The sequence below is a fragment of the Urtica dioica genome, chromosome 3, assembly GCF_054948205.1.
Source record: "Urtica dioica subsp. dioica isolate 48M chromosome 3, U.dioica_male_clone48M_v1_H2, whole genome shotgun sequence".
In the NCBI taxonomy this organism is placed as follows: Eukaryota; Viridiplantae; Streptophyta; class Magnoliopsida; order Rosales; family Urticaceae; genus Urtica; species Urtica dioica.
In genome coordinates this window covers 43,419,100-43,426,419 of record NC_142758.1, presented here as the reverse complement: position 1 = coordinate 43,426,419, position 7,320 = coordinate 43,419,100, and the positions used below count along the sequence as shown (strand labels likewise).

Here is a 7,320-nt window from a genome sequence, read left to right as displayed (position 1 = left end):
GAATATTTCTAGAGTCTAAATAAAATATTGAATTCCAAAGCTTACAGAATTGAGTAAGTCAAATTTTAAAATGAAATTCACTTTTATTAGTCGTAATTTCCTTCTATCCCTGCCCTCTATTTATAGCTTGCCCTCTATTTTTGGCTTTTCAAGATCCTTGAATCTAGAAAAAATCTAAGATTTAATTAACCACTTTATTTTTATATTAATCCTTATTATAAAAAGAATCATAACAACTATATTCTATTTGTTATAATAAAATAGCTAATATTCTCTTTTATTTAAATAAAGTTTATTATCTACCAAATCATATTTGTAAATTATTTTTTTTTATTTATGAAATATCCCAACCTCCAAGGTTGTAAATAAAACAAAATTCAAAAAGCTTTGCGAACTAATTTAACTGCTCTTTATATCATTGGAGGCCACCCGGCAGAACAATACCGTGAGCCTTCCACAATTTATCTTTAGCTCCGAATCTGTTGGTCCCCTTAGCCGAGAAAACCAATTATCATACATTAAGCTGATAAGAACATATACTACACTTGGTCGTAGCCAAAAGGCCAAAAATCTCCCGCACTTGTGTTTAATACACCCCCTCAAGCTCAACCTGGAGACGCAAGGTTAAGCTCAGTGGTGTCGTCCACGTTTCTTTGTTTTCTAATTTTGTTTTCTTCTAATAGGATGTCGACTGGAGTAGGTGGAGGCGAGGATCCACCAAAGACGTCGGGATCCTCCGGATCGAAGAACACATGTGGACCAACGAAAGGTCTCGTGTCAGCGAGAGCAGGGGTAGGGACTCCTGGTGCGAATGTAGTTCTCTACGATCGGCGACACATGATGTTCTACCAGGACATCAGGGAGCAAAATTCCTTGATCGGCACCTTCTCGAACCGTCTTGGAAACTTGATCAAGGCGACGTTTCAAGCACACGCAAATGACTGGAATGAAGTCGAGCCTGAGCATGTGACAGCCGTTATGACCGCAATCCATAACGAGTACCGTTTTGTGTACGAGGATCCTGCAACTGGCGAGATAGTGCCAGCTGATTGCGTTCGCAACGAGATAGAGTCTACAATCATTCGTGAAATGAAGCGGTTGCGACGCAACCAAAAGTTAAAGTTATCATCTAGATTCTTCAACAAGTTTTACGGGAAAATAGAGCTCGCCAGAGAAGAAACACCAAAGGGCTATACGCACGAGGCTTGGTTGAAGGCAATAGAGGTGTTCAACACACCGGAACATAAGGTATGAGTTGAGCATGATTTTTTTTTCTCATCGAATCGAATTAAATGAATTTATGTCTCGCAGGCAAAGGCTGACCGCAACCGAAAAAATGCGAAGAAGAAGCAGACAAAGGCCAGACAAGGGTCGATACCTTTTTTCGCTCATCGACAGAAGAGCGTAAGTTGCTTAATTTTTATTAACATTAGACACATTAGTCTTATTTTGATGATTAAAACATACAGAGGAAGGAGGATGGGACATTGTCCTCCGCATTAGCGACGTGGGAGAAAAAGCATCAAGATATTAACGACAACTGGACAACGCCCTTCGACAGTACTGTATACCGAGTTGCAAGCTCAGTTGGCAGCACAACAAGCTCAAATGGCGGCACAACAAATGCAGATGGAAGAGATGCAGTGACAGCTGCTTTCGTTTACACAGATGCATACTCAGGCTTCCCCTACGCCGACATCAGCGGCAATGGCTGATAATGAAACGCCAGGTTCTGCGGAGTTTCAGCGTGATCGTCCTAGCGGTAGCGGCAATGGCCGAGGAGAAGCAGCAATAGTGGCCGCAGAGGCAATTTATTTGGAGGAAGAGGAAATTCCTCTATAGATAAGTTTTATAGGCAACAATGAAAATAGTTGCACTTGTATATTTTTATATTAGCGAACAAACTCGTATTAGTTGCTTGTATATTAAAAATATTTTAATATGAAATATTAATTTCTAATTCTAATTGTAATTCTATTATAATTCTAATAATATTAATTTCTAATTCTAATAATATTATATTCTAATTCTAATATTTATAAAAAAAAAATTAAATAAATTGGGAATCGGGTGCGACTAGTCGCACCCCATACTATGGCGGGAAGGGTATTGGCTGCGACTAGTCGCACCCAATCAGTTGGCGGGTAGGCTATTGGGTGCGATTAGTCGCACCCAATACGTCGGCGGGTAGGCTATTGGGTGCGACATGTCGCACCGAAAAGTCGAATTCGCGCCTTATTCTTAAGTTCCCACGGAAAAATAGGCGCGACTTCAGGTGCGATAAGTCGCACCCAATAGTGTCGCACCTAATAGTATATACTATTGGGTGCGACATGTCGCACCCAATAGTATTAGCTGCGGACTATTAGGTGCGACTTGGTCGCACCCGATAGTACTACCGGGTGCGACTTCTTGGGCATCAGGTGCGACTTTTGTCGCACCTGATGCCCATATTTGTAGTAGTGGTAATCGAAAATATTTTCATGATATACATAATATTTTCTGATTATTTTACGATCGGTCCGCAGACCAGTTTTCACAAGATTTTAAAGTAACATGTTATACTTGTTTTATTTTTAAGAAATAGTTAAAGAATATTTTTGGCCGCATTGCCTTTAAAAAAAGTTCTCAAAATAATTTTTTATAGTTGCTGGAATTTTTACAGAAGTTTTTACAGAGTTTTAGTTTTTCCCCGAAACCCTAATAGCCAAGGGTATTTTAGTAATTTCACATTGAACGTCGTTTCTGAAAACTTCCAGAATCTAAAGTATGTATTGAATCATTTTCTTAGCTGATCCCCGATAGTCTTTTACCCCGATTAGGTTTCGAGTCAAGTAGAGTTTCCAATCTGTCTTCGACCCAAAGAGTTTTATTCCCGTTTTGTCAAGGTGAGAATCATCTCACTGCAACACAGATTAGTTCAAAATAAAATACGATAAGCATATGATCTGAATGAGTTAATAATATTTTTTTGAAATTGTTATTGTGTGATTGTTTGACATATGTGTGTTATGGTATGATATGGTATGGTATGATAAATTATGAATGATATGTTGAGTTTATGATATGGTATGGTATGTTATGTTATGTGATGATATGATATGGTATGGTATGTTATGTGATGATACCTTATCATTAGAATACTTATATCATGTTCTTATTTCTAGTCATGTTATCATGTATATTTTATGTCATGCGTCATTCATGCATGTCATGAAAAAAAAGTGAAAAGATAAAGATAAGCAAGCGAGTCGTACCGCCTCGAGCTACGGAGGTCTTAAGGAGAATTTCTCGAGCCGACTTACGGGCCCAAATGGGAAAATTTCTCGGGCCGATGCCCTAATATGTTTATTAGACAGAGCGAAGTATGGGACCTTGCAACCCTATATCTTCGTCTCTAAAGTGCGCACTGAAATATGTACGACTACCCTATGGACACCCCGAATTAAAAGTTGATAGAATAAAAAAAAAGAAAGATCAAGTCATCGTTTAGTTTTAAAATACTAATAACCGGTTCATGCATTGCATTACTCTTTTTATTTTGTGAGCTTTATATTATTCTCGCTGAGCGTAAGCTCATTTCTTCAAAAAAAATATACGTATGTGTTGTAGGTAAACAACTTGCAAGGAACTGAGCAGGGCGGACTAGCGGCATCGATAGCGAGATGGTTGGGTTATGATTTTTCATTTACATAATAAGTCTTCCGCTATAAGTCTTTAAGAAATAAATTTTAAAAGTTTTCATTTTCAATTATTTCGAAGTTATGAAGTTTCAAAGAGTTTTCTAATTTGGTTGAGATTTAGATTATGGATTATGTTTTAATATGTTTGTTGCTATGTTTTTTTTCAAATTCGTATTTTCAATTTTGGTCAAGTATTTCTCATGAAATGTTTGATATGCAATCTTCATATATTTCTTAAATGCTTTTGTTTCTTTTTAAGATCTTTAAAATTTTGGTTCGTCTTGATTCGATGTGTTTTAAAAAGTAAGATAAGTAAGATGGTCCGAAAAGTCAGGTCGTCACAGAAATCTCCCCGAAAATATTTGGCTGTGTGATTTCATATCCGGTGCAACATTGGGTGCGATATGTCACACCGAATATGAGTATTAGGTGCGACAGTGTCTTCGTCTGCAATTATCTTCGGCCGTCCTCTCTCTCTACAATTCGGCGCTCTTCGTCTGCAATTGTCTCCGACCGTCGTCCGCCGCGAACCACGACCGGTACGCCTCTCTCTTTCTCTATGTATTACCCTCTCTCTCAATCTCACTCTCTCTATCCGACCAGCCGCCGAGCCCTCCCCTCGACCCGTCTCCGGCGACCTCAAGTACCCAGCTCCGACACCACCGCGCTCTCCGGCCGGTCGCGCCATCACCTCGGCCTCTTTCGGCCCAGCTTCGACCCGCCACGTCAAAGCGCCCTCAGCCCTCCCGCCCAGCCCCGGCCCGGTGCCACCGAACCCACCCTCGGCCCTCCCTCGGCCCAGCCCCGGCCCGCTACCGCCCAAACCGCCCTTGGCCCAGCTCCGGCCCGTTGCCGCCCAACGGACGGACGTCGACCCGTTCCGCTCTCGAGCCCCTCCCCTCTGCCTGACGGACGTCCTAGCCCCCGACCTGACCTCGGTCCCTCCCCTCTGCCAAACGGACGTCCCAGCCCGTCCCCGACTTGCCGCAGCCCGTCCCCGACCTCGCCGCAGCCCATTGTAAGTCTCACTCTCTCTCACTCTCTTTCTCACTCTCTCAGTCTTTGTCTCACTCTTTCGGCAGCCCGGTCACTCACAGTGCCGTCCCCTACCTCGCCGCAGCTTGGTCACTCCAATGCCCGCTGGACCTCCAGCTGTCGCACTCGAAGGCCCCAACGTCGTGGAAGGAGAACAGAGCCCAACCACGGTGCACAGATCTGGTACAAACACGCGAGAAGGAAAAGTCCTTGGGCTGAGATGGACAATGGGCAGGATAGACGTGCTCAACGAGAAGACATGTCACGAGATGGCGTCCCCGACGGACCACTCGGCGAGGCGACGAGCCACGAGATAGCGTCCCCGACGGACCACTCGACAAGGCGACGAGCCACGAGATAGCGTCCCCGAGGGACCACTCGACGAGGCGACGAGCCACGAGGTGGCGTCCCCGACGTAACGTCCTCGACGGACCACTTGACGAGGCGAAGAGCTACGAGAAGGTGCCGACCGCGGACGTGCCCAGCGTGCGCCGCATCGCCCTGAGGTGCCGACAAGGCGCCTTCACGGAAATCCGCTTCCCAAGACTCTCGCGCACACACCGACGCGTCCCGACGGTCGGCCTTCGCTCGTCTCGGTGACAGGGAAGAAGTGGCGGACAACGGAGACTCGCGCAGGTTCCACCCGCCCCGCCGCGTCAACACTGCAAGGCAGGCAGGCAGGAACGAAAATCTCAGGCAATGAGAGATCTCACGACGCCAATCTCTTCACGTGGAAGCCCCCTCGGAAAACCGGCTCCCTCGCCAGGACACACAAGCAAACCAGGCAGCCGGGGACACTGGACGAGTGGTCATGCCACCCCCCGCGGTGACACTGCCAGCCCCTGGCACGGAGTTGATGAACCTTATACACGGGTTGCAAAGGGAGATACGGGAACTCCGGGCGACGCAAAATTCAAACGCCGCGATACGAAGCATGGTCAGAGGCACGGCTTCACCCCTCGCCCCCGACCCAAGTCTCCAGGATGTCGATCGCGAGTGCACCCAGCGCGCGCGGCACCGCCCAGAGATGTCAACCAGGTGTCCCGCGAGAATCCGCCTCCCCAAAACACACGCGCGCACTGCGTCGCGTACACCGACGAGTCCCAATGGTCGGCATTCGCCCGCCTCGTAGGCAGGGAAGAAGTGGCAGACAGCGGTGACTTGCGCCAATTCCACTCACCCCGCCGCGTCGACGTACCCAGGCGGGAGGGCAGGGACGAAGACCATAGGCACCACCTAAACCGACAATGGGAGATACCGCGACCCTATTCTCCCCGGGGGAGGACGTAATCCACGAACTACGCGGGAACAGCCCCTGAGAACCCACTCCCCCGTCGAGACGTGCCAACAAGCCAAGTAGTTAGACACACAGGACGGGTGGTCGCACCGCCCCCCGCGGCGATACCGCTGACCCCCGACGGCGAGCTAATGAATATTGTGCAAAGTTGCAGGGAGAGATGCGGGAGCTTCGAGCGACAAATCGAGTGCATCCAACTAAGAAGATAAATTGAGAACCTCATACAAGAAGGTCAGCTTAAAGAATTCTTCTTACAGATGGTAACTTCCAAAGGAGCCCAGCTAGCTGGCGACCCCAGACCGTCGAACAATGACGGCTTGAAAGCACGAGGGTCACCACTATCCGCAAGAACGACCGAAGAAAGGCGGCGAGACACCCACGAGGCACTCACGCAAACAGGGATCCGAGGCATCAAAGATGCCCAGCCCGACAGTAAGGAAGGCGACGAGTCGCCCACGAGGCACTCACGCGAACAGGGATCCGAGGCATCAAAGATGCCCAGCCCGACAGCAAGGAAGGCAGCGAGTCGCCCACGAGGCACTCACGCGAACAGGGATCCGAGGCATCAAAGATGCCTAGCCCGACAGCAAGGAAGACGGCGAGGCGCCCATGAGGTACTCACGCGAACAGGGACCCGAGGCATCCAAAATGCCCAGCCCGACAGCAAGGAAGGTGGCGAGGCGCCCACGAGGCACTCACGCGAACAGGGACCCGAGGCATCAAAAATGCCCAGCCCGACAGCAAGGAAGGAGGCGAGGCGCCCACGAGGCACTCACGCGAACAAGGATTTGAGGCATCAAAGATGCCCAGCCCGACAGCAAGGAAGGCGGCGAGGCGCCCACGAGGCACTCACGCGAACAGGGATCCGAGGCATCAAAGATGTCCAGCCCGACAGCAAGGAAGGCGGCGAGGCGTCCACGAGGCACTCACGCGAACAGGGACCTGAGGCATCAAAGATGCCCAGCCCGACAGCAAGGAAGGTGGCGAGGCGCCCAAGAGGCACTCACGCGAACAGGGATCCGAGGCATCAAAGATGCCCAGCCCGACAGCAAGGAAGGCGGCGAGGCGTCCACGAGGCACTCACGCGAATAGGGATCCGAGGCGTCAAAGACGCCCAGCCCGACAACAAGGAACGCGGCGAGGCGCCCTCCGGGGCTCTCACGCGGGTCAGAGACGTCAAGCGCGTCCGACCCAACAGCGAGGAAGGCGGCGAGTCGCCCTCCGGGGCACTCACGCGGGTCAGAGACGTCAAGCGCGTCCGACCCAACAGCGAGGGAGGCGGCGAGGCACCCTCCGAGGCACTCA

At 48.9% G+C, this 7,320-nt stretch overlaps 1 pseudogene; it reads right to left on the bottom strand.

Annotated features, from left to right (window-relative positions):
• Positions 1–413: 413 nt before the first annotated feature.
• LOC149402968 (U2 spliceosomal RNA) lies at positions 414–575 on the bottom strand (annotated as a pseudogene).
• Between the last annotated feature and the right edge of the window lie 6,745 nt (positions 576–7,320).